Source organism: Glandiceps talaboti, chromosome 1, assembly GCF_964340395.1.
Source record: "Glandiceps talaboti chromosome 1, keGlaTala1.1, whole genome shotgun sequence".
Lineage (NCBI taxonomy): Eukaryota > Metazoa > Hemichordata > Enteropneusta > Spengelidae > Glandiceps > Glandiceps talaboti.
The window spans coordinates 17,202,171-17,225,147 of record NC_135549.1 but is presented as its reverse complement, the minus strand read 5'-3'; the positions used below and the strand labels follow the sequence as shown (position 1 = coordinate 17,225,147).

The following is a 22,977-nucleotide window of genomic DNA, read 5'->3' as shown; positions in this document are numbered from 1 at the left end:
ACCATGCAACAACCCTTACATACAACACAATGCTCCAACTGTTACTCACCCTATACCCACCCCCATAACCTAGATTCAATGCTAGTTGATTTTGGTCATTACCCAAAATTCTCATGTAATAGCCCAAATCAATATAATATAAAGTTTAGAATCTAGGCTACCACCACTTTAGTATATGATACACTTTCGTATAAACCTTATTTTGTTAACTATTATTACTCTAGTTTATATCTTTACTAGTTTGTATTAGCACCAAAATCTTATTGCAGAAAATCCAATGAAGAAATGTAGTTTTCTTAATGGATGCAATAAAGATTCTATTCTATTCGATACGTACTCAATATTGTGAATTATGTGATTGGTGTTGGTGTCTCACTTGCACTCTTACAGGAGAGTTAAAAAAAAGTTATTATACAATATACAACACCACAACTATAGACACTGATAATTTGCTGAATCGTAGGGGGGAGGGCTTTGATTTACATTTCTATACATGACCTTGGCTACATTTCTATATTGAAAACAAGATACCTTTATGCATAGACCCTAGTGTGAACTCTCATTGCAATCAGTGTATTCAGTGGTGTTTAATGTGAGTATACTACATTTTGTCAGTCAGTCAGTCAGTCAGTCAGTCAGTCACTTTATATGTCTTTTATTCCAATAATGTGTCACCACATACATTTACAACTAGTCCTCCTTTCAGATCTGAGAAGTAATGTCTGTAGTCAGTTGTGACATTTTCCTTTTCCTCAAATGGAATCCTGACTTGCTCAGTCTCTGGCATGACTACTCTCTAACCAATGCAATGGGTACAGGCTCCATACATTGATAATGTTGTTGTTTAATATTGATAACCTTTGTATATCATTGATATTGTCGCCGTCATCATTGTTGTTATTGTCACTGTTGTTCAATATATATATATATATATATATATATATATATATATATATATATATATATATATATATATATATATATATATATATATATATATATATATATATATATATATATATATATATATATATATATATAAGAAGGAGAGTTTTGTTCAACTCTACATTGCTTGCAATCAGCTATTCATTGCTATGGGGGAGAGGGGGTTATAACGTCTAGACAATTTGATATGCAAATCTATTTTATATGTGGTAGATGTTTTAAGTCAACATTTTCCGAAGAATCTGTGACAGATAAGAATATTAATATCAACCTGTCGATAACAGTCAACATTTGATACAGTTTTAGAAACCACAGGTACTTCTGTCTATCCCACTGGATTGTCTACGATTAGTTTTCCATTGTTATAGTTGGAGGGGGGGGGGGTATTATAGCATTGATAGTTCATTTGGTATACAAATTATTCTAAATTAAGAACTTTTAATGAATTGAAAGGAATGTCAAGTCAAGCAACTTTATGTTCATGAACACATTCATAAGTATCACTAAAAGTAATACAAACTGAGGTTTTTACTCAAGCAAAAATACTTACATAATACCTGTAACCTTGATTCTAGTATTCTAATATGCATGCCATCTATACCATTACAATTGTCTACTGGCCTAGTTACAACATAGTAGGGAATTCCTGCACATGTTTAAACAGATAATAAATCAAGTCATCGGCTCTTTTATAAGTTAAAATCTTAATGCCAGGTTTGGATCCACAGTCAAATGCAAGTGATGCTTACTAGCTAAGTCTTCTGTTAGTAGAATACTGCAATAGTAAAATAGACAGCAAAAATTAATGACCAAAAACTTATAAACTCAGTTTGTGCCCCTTTAAGTGTTTTTTTTTTCAAATTTGCAAATTCTGCCAGTGAAATAATAAAACATGCATTTAAATCTTCAATGAATGCACATATTCATAGGATTATGAACTGATATTTGAAATGATCTGAAAACACCACAAATGCAATTGTGAAATGATACAACATGAATCAAGAAAGTTTGAATTTTGATTTTCAGAAAATGACCTTGTTCATTTGGACACAATATATATATACATATGGATTTGAATAATAACTGAATTGGTCAGTTCACAGGGGAGAGTCTATGGTCAGTTTTAAATCCATGTCTGTTATGAAATATCTCTAATTGCTTAATCTGTGAAAACACCTGCTGCTCAAGTATGAATAGCTATCATTTCACTCAAATTTGTTTGTGCCAAATATTTTCAATAAAATATTTTGTGTTTCAAAATACATACTTCCACAACATTACATGGTATTATCACAATGGTGATGTGTTTTTTTGACACCAAATACAAAACATGTTGTTTTAGATATTACCCAGAATATTATTAATACCAACATTTCTGTTTTAGCATTACAGTCAACAACTGCAATCTGCCTGGTAGTAAACATCATATTTTGATCTGGCTTAACGCCATATAACTTCCATGACATTTATTGTAAATGGATTTACAAAGTATATTATTATTTTGTAGTAAAATGGAGAGACAAACTTGGAAACCAATACTGGTAATCTATCAACAACTATGTAAACATTTTTGTTTCGTATCGACTGTAAAAGAACAGAAAGTTTGGAAATATTCTAAAGTATTCTGTGAAAGATGAGCTGATAAGTTTAAACTACAACTGTGATTTTACAAAGTGTTTCTTTTAATAGTAGTCTGGATGATTTCCTGGAAATAACATACATGTAGTGCATATTAAAATATTACAATGAAGCAATAAGGATTACATGGGATCATGTTGTTGTTGTTGTTGTTGTTGTTGTTGTTGTTGTTGTTGTTGTTGTTTCATTTTTCATTTTTTATTCAAATATACAATGCAAATGTGAACAAAAGCCGTGCCAGGCAGACTAACAGGAAAGCCTGACTGGTTAAAAGCAGGCAGTTCACACAGCCCAGAGACCATTTTGGACCAATTTTTCCACTCTGCCAGACAATAATTTTTCTAAATTTTAATCCTAACATAATTTTCCATCAATGTTGATATATATATATATATTCTTTTTACTATGACAACGGCATCTTGCACTGCTTACACAAGTAACCAGGGGGAAGCATTTATCAGTCAATGTGTACGTTTTCTTTTATTTGTTTTATTTAGGGCCTAATTCTTCTGGTTTTTATCATAGATATAGAAGTTAACTGAGTTTATAGCTCCATAATTTGTGTATGTACCTCCTTCGACAACCACATCCTTTTGTTATTGTTTTAATGACACTAGCACACAATAACATGTTCGCGTAAGGTATGACTTCATTTCCCCCACAGGACTCGTTCATGGGCTTGTTTCATTACCATTGGGCACAGGTATACAAATTCCGATCCTACGCAACAAAAGTACATGTACTGTAGTAGTCATCCGGTGGCCTTCGCTTGTGTAGTGATAAAAACTTGAAACACGCCCCCTAAATTAATATTCATGATGTGGTCACGTGGTTTATGTCACTTAGAGGGAGCGACGCTTGATTAGGTTACCCCTGCTTTGCACCGGAAAAGGTGATCAGACAGTCCGAATTTCGATTTGTGTTATCTTTTCACACGAGGTAAGTTTTACATTTTTGTCAAAATTTTCGATTCAGAGATTAAGGGGTCTAGAATGGTACCAAAATGATGTGTCCGTCAACGACTGCTAATTGAACAATTTAGTATTATCGAAATATCAATGCAAGTAAAGGGTCGACCGTTAGGTATCACGACTGCATATCATGGCGGCGATGTACGTTCAAACTCAGGTGTCTGGGTTCATGTTATCAGCATATTTTTTATCACAGGGCACAAGTTAATAATTGCCTTATGGATATGGGGGGCCATTGATGATCATAGAATACACGATGTTCTAAAACACACATAATCGTGCGGACAACCATGTACTTCTATGAAAATATCGATACGAGATTGGCAGTTGGGGCCACACGTTTGCGAAAGGAAATATGTGTACATCATACTATATGTATTTTCTTTCATGTATGGCAAGATGTAGATCGTAGAGATATCTTCACGTGTTGGTGAACTGTACCCCACGACATAATTATTCCAATTTTAGCAAAGCGGACTGAGTTGAATACCCATGTTTATTTTTAAATTTTGGTCTCAGTACAGGGTACGCACATTTGCGTGAACAGTTTTACCTAATAGTAGTAATGTATCCTAACTTGTAAGGTGTTCAAACAACATGAATTTTGAAATTACTACAGAAGTGTATTATTTAAACGGTATCGTAGTTGTAATTGTTTGAGTGACAGTGATAGAAGGCCATGGACATACCTTTTGAATATGTAAGGTAAAAGCTATTTTCATCAGTAATTCGATGACCTCCGCTGTGGGTCACACTTATCCTCGCTGAGGACATTGCCTTTGTTGCATGAATAATAGCAAGCTTCACGGGTTTCGACATGATCAACCAAGATTTAAATGTTCCCCGTTTACTGCTTTCTATAGATTATTTAATTTGAGGGTGTTTGAATATCAAAGCCCAGAGTACTAAAATATAATTGTCAAAATGTTAGGGCATGACTGATTTTGTGTTTCAGCCAGAACATGGTCATAACTGTATAGGCCTGATAAGGCTTGAAATCAAACTTATAATTCCTCACTTTGGTTAGTTTTTACATATACATTTTTTTGCACGGTTGTTAGTGAGAGAGGGAAATTATTACCAGCATTTCGGAATTGTTCAGTGAGGGCTTTAAAGGTTTCCAAAAACGATGGAAAATATAGAAAATTGAATTTGTGACTATTTGCACAGGGATGAGTCATCAGGCTTTAGTGTTCATCATAGCGTCGTTTGTAGAGAGATGACGTTTGATTGGACAGTGTAGATTTTTTTTAAAAGCTCCATCTATTGTTACCACATCAAAAAATATCTCTTGACAGTAAGGTTTAAATAAAAAGTGTAAAGTTATTGTTCAATGATGCAGCACACTGTTTAGAGAATTGTCCAGGCATAGGTATGAACAAACATGGTATGAATGAATCATTGTGTTAAAAAAAAATCAAATACACATTTTTGAATACAGTTTCATCATGTTTTGAAAATGATGTTTTCAGTTACAATTTACATTTTGTTTTATTTTACTCTTTAAATTGGGTCACTTTTATCTGTGTACTTTTCCTGTGGTGCATAGCAGCGTTGTAGTATGTGGCCCTTCACATCCTGTCAGTGTTCAAATTGTATGACTGTGTTTTTTGTTCAGATGAATTGAGAATTAAAACCCTGTAGTGTGAAAGGTGGGAACCAGCTGTATGGAAAGAAATTGATAGACAACAATAGATGCAATGTGTTTACCCCAGCCCAAGCTATGAGTGGTCTACCTGAGTGGCTGTAGGCAATTTTAATGGCATGAGCTTTTACCAAATATGGTATGGGGTAAACAGACTTGCAGCTTCTAATCTGTCTTCTTTGTTGAACAAATAGGAGATGCCTAGACAGAGGTAGAGGGGGAGATAGTTGTAAACTGATAAAGTCAGTTGTTCCGTGGCTTTGACAGCGAACTGATTTATTACAGTAGTTCAAGTTAAACTATAGAATAAATAACAGACTATATTTTAATGATAATGTTAGTTTAATTAAAGGACTTAACTGAAACCATATGGCATTGGTCACAAAACACAATTTCTACCAGCATGAACATATGTATTTGTTGGTTCGTTTATAAAAGTTGGTGTCAGTAGTTGTTGTATCTGTGTTCATTTTACCAGAAAGCTAAGTCTCCTACCCCCAACACAACTAAACCAGTTGAAGAATTAGAACAGATCAGTACAGTAGTTGAACTTTTTAGTTATATTTCTTGTTTTCTTTTACAAGCAGCCAAATTTCCTCTTCTAATCCCAAAATTAGAAACTTACAGCTTGGTTTAGTCTAAAGATAGATATCAGTAATTATCAGAGATTTAGTAGCTAGTGAATAATGCTCTCCTTGAGCAGTTGTTTTAAGAGTGGTCAGGTATGTGAAGTTGGCATGCAATTTGAAAATCTTCTGGTTAATTATGTTAAACTCTGACTTCTAATACTGTACACAGGCATTTTTAGTTTCAGTCATGCTGACTTATCTACATAACAATGCTGGCTAGTTTTATTTTGTCTCATTCAACCTGTTTTGGTATGTCTTCTATTGTCTTTTATGTGTCAATAACATGATACCCAAGGTTTTGTTCAGTTCTGTACATCTAGTTAAATTCAACACATTCATTTAATTGGTGTGAAGTGTGAAAAAGAACAAGACAACTACACTACAGTCATAGAGTTTTGTTGTGACATGGGTAGCTACAGTCTGGGTGCCAATGTGGAGGTGTAAGTAATGATGACAGTATAGGAACTAGGCTAGGGCAGCTAGCACGGGTCAATTTTATAGAAAGGGTTTTTTGGCACTGGTCCTAAGATTTTAATTAATGAGGTTAAATTCAGCTTTGAATATGAATGACCTGTGGTGGATGTTTTGTCTAGTACGTGTGTTTATTTATATAAAGTAGAGGAGGCTGTCCCAGACACCTTGAATAGCACAGGTTGATTGAAGCATAAAAAAGTCGGTGAATATTTTTGCCCATTAATCACAAGTTGTATAGTGTAATTACCAGTAACAGTTGCAGGCAACAGTGCCTTAAATTTACTAGCTGTTGCATGCAGACGATGAGTAGCAAATTAAAACCAATTTCATAGGTGATGGAGTTTGTTGGTAAAAAAATATGTACTGGTCACCTGTCTTGAGTGTGTGTGGATGAATTTTATGAGTATGATAAGTGTTATGTTTCACATCTGTACAGACTGACACAACATCTGATGAACTTTACCTCAGGTTAACTAGTGATGATTTACTGCTTAGGGTAGCACAACATACCCATCTGATATGTATCAAATTTCAAACCTTCTAATTCACTGTGACTTGCTGATGTTCATATTGTCCAAACTGCTTGTACTTAGCAAAGCACTTGTGTAGATGTATTTAGGATTTTATAAACATTGCGGTCTTATTTGTGTTGACTATGGATAAGGTTACATGTATGTGAAAGATCAGGAGAGAATAGGTGGGTTTTTTTTTTTAGATTTTACTTGAGAATAATGCTTGACCCTGAATTATACAGGAGAAGTCACAATGATTGTCTTGAATTAGTAAATGATGTGGAAACGAAAGGAAGGATAAGCCTTGATACCTGAACAGTAAAACCTTGCACTTTCAAATTTTAGAAATTAGACCTTTTTCTTACCAGTACTACAAACATGTGGTAGATTTGGAGACATGCCAGTTTTATACCCATGTTGAGGAGCATACATGGACTTTGAAATCCTTCACATCAATTTGTTATGCTACTTGAAAATGAAAGGACAGTCTTAACATAAGGACGACAGTTGAAATAAAATCAGTCACTCAAATCTTCAGTTTTGGAGTAATCAAAAACATAATTTTACATTATTACCTAATGATATTTACTGTACCTTGTGGTCTATGAATAAAAAACAAACATTTGCTTTTCCCTTTTGGAGTATTTTTTCTGTAAACATGATGACATAATGTTGACATATCAAAGGTTTTGACTTTGTAATCCTAGTAAGCTGTGATAGTCTGTAGGCATTACAAATTACAGATAGGCAATGTCTGGAACAGGACTTGAACATGACTGGTTTTCAGAATTTAGAATACCTGACTTGTGTTTCAAAATGTAAAATTCCTGACCTGTTTTCCAAAATTAGAATTCCTTATGAGAAAGTGTTAGGTAATGTTGGAATGATTTCTTTTTTTTTTCAACAATTTTGGGAAATGTCAGTGTCGTTATGACTTTTTTCTTCTTCAAATTTTAGAATACCTGGCTTGATTTTTTTTTTAAATGTAGAATACCTGACTTGTGTTTTTTTTAATGCTGAATACCTGGCTTGTTTTTTCAGATTAGTACCTTATAAGAAGGTGTTGAGAAATGTTGGAGTGATTCTTTTTTTTCCTTCAAAATTTAGAATACCTGGTTTGTGTTTCAAAACTTGAATACCTTATGAAAGAGAAGGTGTTGGGAAACGACGGCATGACTCATTTAGACTTACACTCAGAATCTAGCGAGAGAATACATGAATATGAACATTTAAGGTGAGACAGGAAGACACGTAAAAAACTATTCCTCCCTTTAAACATCCTTCCTGTATTAATCAGGTCCGCTGGAGATGAGTATTATCCCCAAAAATGTATCACCTGAGGTGAAACGTAGATAAGTAGTTGATGTAGATATAATGATGAAATTACATCATTCATATAAAGTGCTGTGTATGTGAGAGTAGGTGTATTAACATTATTTATGTACATGAATTACCATAATGTTCAAGATGTCATTTTGTAAGGTGGGGTGTGGCAGTCTCATGGAAAAAACCACATCAATTTCATACACATCTGTCAACAACCTAACATGTTGTTGTCAGATTGTTTTGTTCTAACCTTGACGGCTGGTATCTATATTTCACGATTAATTACAAAATGAAAAGCTACAAGTATGATATTCACATACAGTGCACTCTCAATTATCAGTGGACACATAGTAGTTCTGAAGGTCAAAATTGATCCATCAGTTGAGATCTGTAATTGCACTTGGCAGTGTCTCTGCTATACTGATTTCTATCTATTCAAATGAAAATATGTTTTTCTTTGAAATGATTCAAAAATAGAACAAGGGAGTCAAAAAAACCTGTTGTTTAAATAACAGATGTCCGTATTTACTCAATGGGCTAGGTCAACGGACATGACATGAATGTTGTATCATGTAGCATACCTTGACCCCTACTCATTATTTACCTGTCTTTGTTCTAGATTATCTTACTCCAGTGTTAGTTTTCATATAACAGTTTGCAATTTCACACCTGACATTACCATATTATGTTAATTTGCCATATACAGTTTAGCTGATGTGTTATCGATACTATATGTGGGTAGGGTATTGAGGCCACTCTCTAGTAAGGCCGTGTTGTTCATTGTGAATAGATCCAATGATGTCATCATGTCATTATTGTTTGTGAATATTAATGTAACCTTCTAAAGCTCCCACTCATGGCCATACACCTACAGTATAAATCCTGAGGCAAATGCATAATTACATCATAATTATTAATGTTGAAATTCCATTGTTAATTTTAATTCTTCATACAGAAACCTCAAAAGAAAATTATTTATATGTATGTATGTATTTAATGTCAATTTTCTGGAATACAACTGGTAATTATTCAATAGCCTTTTGACCTATCCCAAGGGACTGTTGAAATTTCACCAAGTTTAGACCACTTCCGTTCTTTGCTAACCACTTGTGTATAAGTTGTGAACCAGTGTGCCCTCCAAGCCAAATTGACGTGCCACTAACATACACAATTTCTGGTGACTCACCAAAATTTGGTGTTCCCCTATCTTTGTCTATGTGATTACTCACAAGAAATGTCAGTTTTTCTCATTTTGGCTCACAACAACAACATTTGGCTATGAGTATTAAAGGGCACACTATTGTGAACACATAACATGTATTACACAAACAACCTGCTATATGGTAAGGTTTTGTTAACCATCACCATCCTTGTAGTGTCTGCATGAATACCCTTAAACACATGGCTACATGTAGTATTTCTCCCAACACATTTAGGGATTTCAATTCAAAAACTTGTAGACAAAGAGCCCAAAGTGTTGTTCTACACAGAATCAAATTTTTACTCATACATAATTTGTTTTTGTCCCCCAGTATCATAAACTTTGTTTGTGCGTTATAACACTTGAATAATGTCATAATGTATTCTGTACACATCGCCATTGCTATTCAGTGCTGTGTAGAGAACACAAACATGTCTGTTCTCTCCTTGAATATGTCTGTTTTGTGGGTGTGTTTCACATGCAGAGTGTTTTTGAAGAAGGCACGCTAAAAATTCACATAAAGTAACTCATTGTGTGATTGAAATTCTAATACCTCCGTAATAATAAGGTATGTGTAAAGATTGATGGCTGTATGATTTGATTTGGTCAATGATCTAACCCCCCACTATATTGGGGTGAAAGGTGAAAGGTGAAAGGTGAGGTTTGACTGTTATGTTCTTGCCCAGAGACCTGTCATTGGTTTTCATATCTAGTGGGCCTATATTAGAGTTGGTAGGCTTGCTAGTCAACGACAAGTCTGTTGGCTATGTCTGAGCTGTGTCAGCAGATATGTAAATTGCTTAGTCACATCGCTGTTGGATGATTTTGACTTTGTCAGATATGTATATGTGGGTTGAGATGACTGCTGTCCATCTCCTATCGAAGAAGTATAGCGGCTATAAGATAACATATGATTGGGGGGGGGGGGGGGGACTGTGCAGGTTTCTTTAATACATGAATGGAGGAATAATCATGTTTGAACAAGAAATGATATATAAGTAGATTTAAACTGAATCTATTGTTCAAAATGAACTATGATAAAATCTAACCTGTCTACAGATATTGGTGTTGATTTGGTGTTTGACACGTGGTGAATGCTAAATACAAGCCAATACCAGTAGATGTAGACATGTACTAGTAGTCTATAGTTTCTCTGTGGCTTTTAGTCTTTCTCAGGGAAGATTCAAAACCATGGATAGCCTCCAGACTAGTAGACAGACTAAAGTTTGCTAATAGAGATTACAAAATTATGAAATATTGTTTGTAAAGATGAGATGCTTTCTGTTCACCAGTACTATATAACTATTAATAAGTACTATGGTATCCAATTGCTGGGAGTCCTTGGACTTAGCTACTCAGCTTGACAATGTTGTTTGCAAGCCCAGGGACTTGGCTATTTGGCTGGACACTATTATTTGCCAGAAAAGCATGTATGTGTATCATCATAGCCAAGTCTCCGGGCTATTGTCAAACCAGTATGTCAAGTCAGATAGCCAAGTCTCCGGGCTATTGTCAAACCAGTATGTCAAGTCAGATAGCCAAGTCTCCGGGCTATTGTCAAACCAGTATGTCAAGTCAGATAGCCAAGTCTCTGGGCTATACTGTCAAACCAGTATGTCAAGTCAGATAGCCAAGTCTCTGGTATATACTGTCAAGCCAGTATGTCAAGTCAGATAGCCAAGTCTCTAGGCTATACTGTCAAACCAGTATGTCAAATCAGATAGCCAAGTCTCTGGGCTATACTGTCAAGCCAGTGTGTCAAGTCAGATAGCCAAGTCTCTGGGCTATACTGTCAAGTCAGTATGGCAAGTCAGATAGCCAAGTCTCTGGGCTAAACTGTCAAGTCAGATAGCCAAGTCTCTGGGCTATGCTGTCAAGCCAGTATGTCAAGTCAGATAGCCAAGTCTCAGGACTATACTTTCAAGCAGGTATGTCAAGTCAGATAGCCAAGTCTCTGGGTGAATGTGCTGGTTACATCTTTCTAGTTTCATGATGGCAAGTATGTACACTACTAATTATGGTATTATCGGCAGCTCTAACATGTGCATAACTTAACAATCTAATTTTCATTCCTGGTCAGTGTCGAGGTATAATTCTCCTGAGAGGCAGAGTGAATGATAGTCAGACAAATTGAAGATAAGATATGAAGCTAACATCTGCCATTTGTAGAAGAGTATTCTAGACATTACAACCATTGTATGCAGATGTGTGTTTGGAAGACTTTTGGCTAAATAAAAAAAAACTTGTGTTTCTGATAAAGTGACCGACCCTAATTTAAGCTGCCAACCCTAAAACACAACATTTAAAACTTTGTATGTCTGTTTCTTTCCCCTTTCGTCAAAATATCACTGACCAACATTTCGTTTGTTTTTTGGGTCAAAGCAATATTTTTCAATACATAAAGTCATGTTATCGGAAACACACCATTTGCCTTATGAATATAGGTGATGCTATTTCATAGTCAGATTGACATACTATCAGTGTCTCGTAAGCTCTTCCAAAATGCTAGTAGAAGTAGATGAACAATTTTTGCTATTCTTGGAAAAAAATAGTTTATTCTGTGTGTTATTTTGAATGTTGACAATTAATGTTCATATAATTCTCAAAATTGTTTGCTAAACTTTCCTTTGAAGTAGTTCTATAATTATGCATCATAAGTTGTCTGAAGATATAATATTACATGTAATGTCTAACATATTTACATGTAAAAAAAACATATTTTGTAGCTGAAGCCTCATGAAAAGGTCAAATTTGATAATTTAACTAGGTCTGATGATATGTTTTTATATCCATACTTGGAAGAATTCCAAGGTTTGCGCTGCAAGAAAAAGAAATGTTGTACATTGTGTCAATTTTTCTTGTGTTGTTAAGAATCGATCAATATGATGCAATAATTATGATTAAGAACAACAGTAATGTACTGCTACTGGTAGTTAGCTGTTGACCATAAATAGAAACAACAGAGTTTGTGCCTATGTATGAAAAAAGCCATAAAACAGTTTCAGGATGATGTCATTATATTGCTAAACATACTATATATCACTCATACTTGTTTTTTTTTATAGTAGTAGGAATTGATCTAATGCAGGAAGCCATTGTCTTTATGATATGGTGGTTGCAATCATATCTCAACTAACATAGCTTCCTGTGATGATTGTTCATATGGGTGACCTGCATAGATAGATAAACCAAATAATAGCCAACAGGAAAGGCCTGAATAATCTACAGAATATGTGTTATCTCACCTCAACTAGAGATGGACAGACACCTATATATATATGTTATCTGTGAGAAACTTTGGTTTAAATTACACCTTGAAAGAGCGATATTTATCTTTCGAAGAATAGCCATTTAGATTTGAATCCAAGCCAGTGAATAGAAGGTGAAAGGTCATATCTCAGAACATAATAGCTACCATACCAACCCAATCTGAGAGTAGCGTTGAACATTTTGAAGCATTTTTTAACCATGTCTGAATGAAGACGTTACTAATTATTAGGATATTATTAAAGAATAATTTGTGTATACTAACACGAAAGTAGGCCGGTGGTTACTGGTAGAATGTTAGAGACATTGCTGATAATATACATGATATATTGAAAAGGGTTACACCAGGTCAAAGTTTGGCCATTAAGCGTCAGTCTAAGATTTATTAAGGGCTTCTATTTCAGCCATTGCATTCATTCAGTCCAACTCTAAGTGGGTGTGTCGGCAAAAGAATGTGTGATGATGATACACATACAAGAATATCCCTTGAAATGCTCCAGACATGAGTTTCACAAATAAGGGTCTGAATTTTTACGTAAAAGCTTCGCCATAGTTGTAGGTTAAAAATAAGTGTCAATTTCATATATATATGTTACTTCTGGCGTCCTCATTTTGTATGCGTGATGGGATGTAGAATTCTATTAGAGTACAACGAGAAGAGCTGTTTTAGTATTTATAGTAGGTTAAAGGCTTCTTTTTTATGCTGGCTGTGTTATATCCATTCAGTCAGTCAGTCTGCAGTAATGAGTGCATAAGTGTGGTAAGTACAAGAATGCTTAATGCAATTTAGCAGAATGTCCCTTGAAACACTCCAGAAAACCCATGAAATCAGAGCTCAAAATGAGAAGTTGTCCAGGACACAGACTACTAAACATTGTAGGTAGACTACCAAATATATAAGGTGGTAGTCTATTAGACTTAGAGTAATGAAAATCCCTAGAAAAGTATAGCTGAAACAGTTCAATTGGTACAATCTCACAATCTAACTACCAAGCATAGATGTTAAATTTGAGCCCTGGAAGTGGAAAGCTTGTCATATTTGTAGCGAAATTAAGTTTCATGTCTATAGACTTAGTTCTTCTTGTGTTGTCATTTTGTCATGTGGTTTTGATGATACAGAGTCCCAGAGGGAGGAATTTGACAGATGGCAGTGTTGACCTTGGAGTGAACTAATTTGAACTCTGCAGTCATTTCGGGACTTCATGTTGTGCAGTGTGAAATCAAATATGAATAGAACTAGGATGTAATTAAGTGAAGTAGTCATCTGTCACAGATGGTCTAATTTTAAAATCAAATCCCTTTATTTGAAAACATATTTTGAAAAACACATTTTGGTGTGTATTTTGATGTGTTCATCATGTTTCATATGTACTAGGTGGTGTGATAATAATGTAAAAACCATGTTATTTTGTCGGTGTTATACCCTCGTGGAATACATTTTAAGCTAATGACTAAATTATTGAAATTAGGCAAGTTTAACAGATTTGATAGATTGTACCGATGTTTCTCTGAAGGTTTGGGAACCTCAGTAAGGAGAAGGGGTAAACTTTGCTTAGATTTCAATAGTTTACTCCATAAATTGATGATAAGGAAACCCCAATAAAATTTCTGGTGAGCTCAGGTAGATTTTATACCTACCAACATACACCCTTAATTTTTTTTTGTACACAACTGACAGAAAATTAGACTAAAGTTATATAAACGTGGCATCACTATTCCTTTGATAAAATGGAATATATGTAAATCATATATGAATAGTCTCAAGACAAACTATGTGTTACATGTATGAATGCAACATATTTCGTTATAATCGACATAGTGTATTTGCTGTGTGGATTAAAGTTCATTTACATTGGCTATCAGGTTTCTTCTGTTAAAAGGCTATAAATTTCATTAGCCTGTGAAATTGCTCACAGTATCAAATGTAATGAATGTGGAATCTTATTTGAGATGACATCAATTTCCTATAAACTAACACATTGATACATTGCTTAATTTCCAGTAATTTTGTAAACCGTTGTTGACATTGATATTCCATGTAAATGTGAATTTTGATAATTATGTAAGTATGAGATTCTTAACATATCATTGGTTTGAGTCAGAGTTTACTGTGAATCCCCTTTTAATATAGCTATACATCACTGATGTACTGCTATAAAGGGGATCCTGAGTAAATGTTGGCACTGACTTACTCAAGTAGAAATAATACCAAGGTCGTGTAATTTTTCATCTACAAATCAGCAAGATGGTAATCCTATAGAGCTACTCTCTCTATTCAATGTAACAAAACTTATCCACACACACAAAACTCTGATGAGCTGTTATTTTTGGCATGTCATCGATAAAAGTAATTTATTTCACTTAAAACTTAAGATATCTCATTCATATCATATATTTATTAGATAATGCTTAAAATTTTAAGTAATTGTATGTGTATAGCATTAGTATAAATTGTTCTATCATTCTTCAGCTCCCATATATCTGAAAATTATGAAGATAAACTTAAGGTTATCAGTTTTGCCATGGCTACCAGTTATTTTAAGTGTTATTTTAGGCAGTGATTGGCCTACATATCCCTGCTTTTGTAAAGTAAGAACCATTACACTTAGAGTCTAAATCAGTTCTGATAATACTGGCCATTGAAGTGGTTTTTAGAAGACTACTTCATGGCCATTGTTCTGTGTTCCATGTACTTTGACGTTCATCTGTAAATCTTTAACCTACCTACATTTAACAGTAAAATGGCTAGACATAAAAGTGTCAGTGTGTATTGATACCAGCCACTCAAGCAAATGAAATGGAACAGTAGTTAGAGAATGTAAATCAAGGGGAGGAAATAAAGTCCTGTGGACTTGCTAATAAACTTGGAATGTAGAAAACTCAGCTGTTCATATATGTTGTGTTGTAACTCTTTCTACTAAGTTGTCATGGGGATTTGTTAGATTATGCTAACCTTGGAGATAAAGTAGTAAGTCTTTGTAGAATTACAGTTTAGGCTGTATTAGTAACAGCTGAGCTCTTTAGATTATGATATTCGATCTATGTATATAAACCTTAATACATATATAGTTGATTCCTCATGATTTATGTGAGTGGGTGGAAAATATGTTGAAAATTACTGTAATTTAATGAGCAGAAAAAGAATGTAGAAACCAAACCCACCCATGGTATGTGGTTGGGTAATAGATGTCCTGCCAAGTTCACAATCAAGTACAAACCATATTGCACACTGTGTTCGTGTACATTTCCTGTAGGTGTAGAATTTCTAGAAATAAAATTCATCATGACTGTTTTGTTGTAAAATTCTACACGGTCAGTTTCATTGAAAAGTAATAATGTTTATTTCTGTAATTCAATACTGTCATAAAGTGACGTTGTTGTATATTTGATAAATGAGGGTGGATGGATGGGCGGAACTTGAAGTTTTACTTTTGAAATCATTTGGTACCCCAGTAGTTGTTATCCAAGTGCCTGTCAGTAAAAGAAATGTGTGGACTAGCCTTTTATTCTGTCAGTATGTATAGTCTACCACTTTCAAATTATGTCGCCTGAAACTGAACAAAACAAGGGGAGAGAAAATCAATTATAGTCCATTAAGAATTAAAGAGGTGCATATAACAATTACTAGTGTTACAAAATAAATGTAAACATTCAATTGTTGTGTATACCCACTTAGTTTTGCTGATTACCAAGAATCAACCAAGTAGAAAACAGTACTTTCCTGGTGTCTCCCACAATTCACCATGACATCCAGACTTGGGAGGAAATTAGGTCATTTCATGACTACCAGATGTCAGTGTAAGATGACCACCTACGCCATCGTTATCTTTAGTTGACCCAAAACTACTGTTCTATGTACCTAACCTTTTGGAGAGGCAGTTTGACATGTTAGTTCTCCTGTCAAGTCTCATATCATTACTTTGAAGTATTTGGAGTGTGATTTAAAGGCCAGGGTTTCAATCCCAGGTTTTCACATGAGTGTTATCTTATCAGTGAAGCCATTAGAATTACATAGGATCATTCTTTTAATGTAGACCAGCTATTTCTATACCTCTACCAGACAACTGTTTGTCAGACCTAAATTTTGATCCTTAATCCAAACTGGATTTTAAATGACGTAAGTACACTTTAAGTATACTTATATACACTGATAAATTAATATGTAGAAGAGGTTGTCTGGATTTATTAGAATCAAACAAAGTATACATTTCACTTCGGGTGACGTGACATTTTCACCCACATTAATTCAGCATCAGTGAGCATGAAGTATTTCACGTATTCTTGCCAGACATACTTTCTTGATCTCCTAAAGCTACATGGGGTACTTTGGAGCAGCAGTTGTCACATTGTTTTGTGTTTATGTTTTAACTACCATAATGATCTGTAACTTGTATGTAAATTAGTAATTAGCATAATTTATTTATGACTTATTGCCATCAGCAAGGCAGTGCATAATATCTATATTTCATTTCTAAAGGGAGTTGATTTAGAAATAAGAATATCGTATGTGAAATAATGTAGATCAATCACTATCATGTGTCATCTCTCAAAAATTTAAAGAGAAATAGGTTAGTTTGGCGATGACAGAAATAGAAATATCATGAAAGATATTAAAAAATGTTGTATGTTAAAATAGATTGAGATAGGTAGATACAAGAGAAAACATTCTCTATTTGACACTGAGACAAACAGAAATATGGGGAAAATTAGATATGTCAGTATTTCAAAATGAAACACTAATAAAATCCACAAGTTGGTTTTACTGGAAGATAATCTACTTATTAGGAGGTCAGATAGCATAGGTGTGTAACCCTTGTGTCACCCACCCACCCACCCCTTCAAATGTTGAAGCTCAGTATGTAGAAGTACGTTAATTGAATTGAAAAAGTTTGTAGCATGACCATTTCTCCATTCTCCATTCCTTTTCTGTTCAATCAAATATAGTGTCCCAGAATTTAATACATTTTCTAATTAGATGTTTTATTTGAGTCTTGTATTTATCAAGGGCTCTGGCAAACGTCATCTAGATGTATCTTTCTCACAAAACTACTATAAACCAAATTTAATCATGGATATCGTTTGCTGTGTGTATTGATTCATTCACTATGGATTGTACACTGGTGAATTCTTTAACACCCTATCGGTCAAACAGAACTTGATTACTTCTGAAATGCCAAGGTGATGGAGAAGGGTGTTTCCATCTCGGAAAATAACATAGATGATATAGTACTTCATGTATGATGTAACTGTCACAATTTTCATTACAGTGAGTAAATAATTAATTGAGCTGTTCACGATTGATTGTCTTAAACTTCTGAAACTCCTAGCGAGATAATAGATGTACTGATGTAAACTGGAGTGGGCATTAAATGTCAACTACTTATAAAATATCAGGTCATACTTTTGCCCTTTTTCGTACCCACGGAAATAGAATTCATTAGTACTAGTACTACTACTGTATATGCTTTCAGAATGACGCTTACAAAAGTTTGGTTTCAGTTTCGGAATGAAGTCAACATTTACAAAAGTAGCAATTGAAGGAAGATGTATTCATTTTAATAGTTCCCTTCCTTTCATATTAGACAATATCCACAATCGGATTTTACAAATGAGTCATTTTGATATTAATTCCCCAATACTTTTCCTTGTTCAGCCATGGAAAATGGAAGTGAGATAAGAAACATTGTCACTATGAGTCAAAGACAAGTCATGACAGAAACATTACGTCATATGAGTATTTTTCTGACGGAATGAAGAAAAATGTTGAGAGAAATATAGTTATATCTGTACAAGCTTCATTTAAGAAAAAATTGTGGAAGAAAGAACAAAGATTCCAAATGTTTTGACCCATATTTCGAGCACCACAGAACCCAGAACTTGGATATGCATTGTCATGACTTACAACAACCAGGGTATAAATTCCACTGATGATATTTTCTGTTTGAATGCATACAACTTGGGTGTGACTGTGATAAGAACAGGTGTTTAATTACATGTAGTATCCGTGATGTCATCAACTGTATAGACCATAAGTTAAAAAAAGTAGATCTGTTTAGAGCAACCAGTGAGTGATGTTACATCAAGAACCGATCATATTTAATAGCTACCAGCCGTCGACGATATTATTTTTACTGCATCTACATATCTTTTGCATGAGGTCATTGAACGATTGTCATACTGGTGGAATTGAATGTACATCATACAGTGAAAATAATATCCCTAATTATTTTGGTCGTCTGATGTACTACACAGACTGTGAGTACTGGGGTAGCTTGAATCATATCGTATAATTATCAAATTGAAATCTATAGACATTCAGTGTATTCACCATACCTGCTCCCAAGAATTATATTTATACTGTCATTGTTATTTTTGACAGCGAGCTATATTTCATATTGATTTTAATATATAATGTAATTAAAGATGTCCCAGAGATTCTTTTTAGAAAGGCAATCAGAAAGTGAAAACAACAAGTAATATATTACGGTATTGTTATTTATAAACCCTGACAGTGATCTCAGGATGTTTTCTACCAGCTACAATATGCATATTTTATTCTAAAACCCCCAACTCATATAAGATCCTTCATCAGCCTGTCTTTAAATGTGTCTGGCAGCACAATTAAATAGCTTGTTAAAAACGGATTGTACTCGACATCATTGTATATAATACGATAATATTGGTGAGTAGACGCAGGAGAGATTAAATGTACAACATGCCATGGCAGAGAAGGGAATTATTTTGTCATACTTTTGTGTTGTTAATCTCAAATTATCACGTTATGCCACTCAATGAGGCGTGATGATTTTTTAATATTCTGTAATACAGCCAGATCTACAGTTAATAAGAATCTCAACAAATAGAACACAATATCCATGTTTAGTTGGATTCCAGTGTTGTCAAAAATAGTCCGTTCTCACATCGGTTGATTGTTTTACTGAGCATTTCAATATTCGGTCAATAATAATAATGTGACTTCATGTATAGTACTAATACTAATTCCACATAGTCTGTAAGATACAGACATTCATGCCACGCTATCAGCCAGCACTCATTATCTTTATATTCTACAGTGGGCTCAAAGTGTTTCTCAATTATTAATCGGCACAGACCTATAATAGTACAATGACTTTTATATATTTCTCTGTATAATATGGCACTATCCTCTGATGAATCAAGGGGGGGGGGGGGGGGGGGGTTGATGTATATATCAAAACCTTGCGAAATTTATTTTCTTTGCCATGAAAATACGTAAACAGCTTTTGGAAGAAAATCTCTCTACATAAGCTGACTTGTCAATTTAGCTATATGTTGAACATACCTCTGTAATCATGATCATTATTCTAGGTTCAGTTATGTACATTTAAGGCCCATGGCCTACAGTACGGAATAAAATTATTTATTTATTATATATCATCCATGTAGGCGTGACAGACCTACCTACCTAGTTTGTCAGATTTCACACAAGTGTACTTTACCTGTCAGCTGTGTATGAACTTTCAAGTTTAAAGAATGATGGACTGCATTGTAGTCTGTAAGAGTCATCACTCATGGGGCTCCTCTTTAGTCTCCAGGAGAATCAGCTAGAGAAGTGTCCAAACAGCAAGTCCAAGGAGTTCTGAATACATTCTTGTATATGAAATGTGCTGTCTGGTAATTGAGTTTAAGGTATAACATTGAAAATTAACTTTTCTTGATTAAATTTAACCATTTAAGATCAGAAAGTTTTAAATGATATTGCATTTTATTGTGATGTTATTTGACTGAAATATATTCAAACTTGAGAGAACTCAGTAGTGAGAATTTATTCCTAAGATCTTCATTGAGAATTTTCAATGATGAATCGATTACAGCAGTATTGTTAGGTATAAATTCTTTGTATTGAAATACCTAAGTCTGTAATGTTCCGTCCTTTGAATGTATGAATAATGTGGTGTGTATGTAGGAACTAATTTATTTCGTATCCTTGGGCATATCTGAATTCACGTACTTGGATGAGTGATCAGGTAGCCATGAATCTAATCAGTTTGAATTGAAGCATTTCTTATTCCCATCTTGATGTGCCCTCAGATGTCACCTTGGATTCTATACTGCAAAGAATGTAAAGGCTGTAATTGTAGTATTACACAACACCCCTTCTGTTGGTGCCTCACAACACTTGTAAAGAGAGCGCCTGGGTATATTTACACAGCTTAATTCAGCTCTGGAAATGAAAAAAATCCAAGTACTGTACGTGGGTTTTCAAGTATATTTGTACTGCTCAGTCTGATAAGGAATACAACATCTTACTTATATACTTAGTGGAAATTCTATTGTTAATGGAAAGGTGTACTTTTTATCTCACTTGGTCTGGAAATAAGTGTACATTTCATTGTTGATTGAATCGACAGGTATGTATTATTGATGATGATGATGATTAGAAATGTAAATTTTTGTTGTCGAGTATATGTCTGTTGTGAAGTATGTGGTCATTTAGATAAATGGATATATTCTTGAAGAAAAAATCCAGTATTTAAACACTGACGAATGAATCCATAGACATACAGTTTAGGTCCCAGGGGTTGCAGGCTGTAGACAGAAATGTCCAAGTCATTGCGTTTTTCCATATTTAATAGGTGTGACAGTTGTAAGTAGTGCAATAAATTTTGTTGACTGATATCTTCAAACTTGGGCTGCAGGCTCTAGACAGAGACATCCTTGTCCATAGTAAGCTGTATGTTCATTTACTATTTAAATATCTTCAAACTTGGGCTGCAGGCTCTAGACAGAGACATCCTTGTCCATATTTATTGGTATTTGTTAATGTAAGCTGTATGTTCATTTACTATTTAAATATTTCCAAACTTGGGCTGCAGGCTGCAGACATGAATGTCCATGTCACTGTGTTTTTTCCATATTTATGGATGGTTGTCAATTGTAAGTTGTAGCATAAATTGTGTTGACTGATGTCTTCAAAGTAGCACTGTAGGCTGTAGGCATGAATGATCTATGTTGCTATGTCTTCCATATAAATAGGTGTTTTATCAATTGTAAGTTGTGGCATAAATTTTGTTGATTTATCTCCAAACTGGGGCTGCAGGCTGTAGACATGAATGTCCAAGTCATTGTATTTTTCCATATTTATAGGTGTTTTATCAATTGTAAGTTGTAGCATAAATTTTGTTGATTTATCTCCAAACTGGGGCTGCAGGCTGTAGACATGAATGTCCAAGTCACTGTATTTTTCCATATTTATAGGTGTTTTATCAATTGTAAGTTGTGGCATAAATTTTGTAGTACTACAGGCCCTAAACATAGACATCCATGTCACTGTATTTTCTGTAGGATTTGTTTGCAATAATTTTGTATAGTGATGTTTCCAACATAACATTAGTAATGGAACTTATTGTAAGAAATCTGTTGTTGTAATGTTTCCTTTATCAGACTTTCATACTTTACATAATAATTTTGTCAATAATTAGGTGAATTTTCCAACAAAACCACACATCCTGTAATTTTGTATGCTATTGAAATAAGACAATGTTATTCACATGATTGCAATTAATCTGGGTATGTCTGACAATGTGTACAGTTAGTTTCTGTTGTTGCTGTTTCATATTGTTCCAATTTAACATACAAAGAGTACAACTTATCTATTGTAATTGAGAGAATGGACAATTTGTACAGTTTTACACAATGGTTTTTTATTTCAAATTGTTCAGCATTGATAGATTACAAATGGTACATTTTGTGTATTGCAGTTACAAATTGTGTTTATATAATGTGATACATTATGAAGTATTAATAGAATGTCATGTATTACCTTGTTTCTATTGTAGCCCTTTTTCAATGTATATATAAAGCTAGACACAAAACTTCATTCAAAGGTGTGGTGTGTGTGATATTTGCATATCAATATAAAAAGGGTCTGAACAAAAGTGCAAGTGTGTTAAACATTAAAATAATCAAGGCAACCAAACTATGGTGTATACTCTACTAAACTACCATGCTACTAAAACAGTCTTAACACAGTACTGTATTGTTGTCTATGACTGAATGATGATAGCAAATTTTAACTACCCAGTTACTCTATACACCTGCATCTAATCAATATTTTCCAGGCCATGCTGGTGTGTGGCATGTCCTCATATGCCCCTAAAGAACAAAAAAAACATGCGCTGTGGGAAACCCTACTTAACCCCATTTCCTGTCAAAATGAACGACTTTTCCCAAGAGTTTGGAAAACATTTGGGATATATATAAACAAAAAGTCAAGATCATGGAAAGACAAGGTTAAGTGTGATTTAGATCCAAGTAGTGGTATTTATATTCCAGTTTGGTTACAGACAGCACTAAGAAAAAGTATATGACTATGAGTTGATGTTTTCAG

General features: G+C 34.2%; 1 protein-coding gene across 2 annotated transcripts in view; it reads left to right on the top strand.

Annotated features, from left to right (window-relative positions):
* The first annotated feature begins 3,410 nt into the window (after nt 1-3,410).
* The window catches only part of LOC144440915 (neuronal cell adhesion molecule-like), an 81,895-nt gene continuing 62,328 nt past the window's right edge, over nt 3,411-22,977 (top strand). Inside the window, exon 1 of one of the 2 annotated variants that reach the window (XM_078130376.1) lies at nt 3,411-3,522. The gene's annotated coding sequence lies outside the window, so the exon portion shown is untranslated. The remainder of the gene's footprint in view (nt 3,523-22,977) is intronic. The other variant, XM_078130384.1, reaches the window with a different exon arrangement.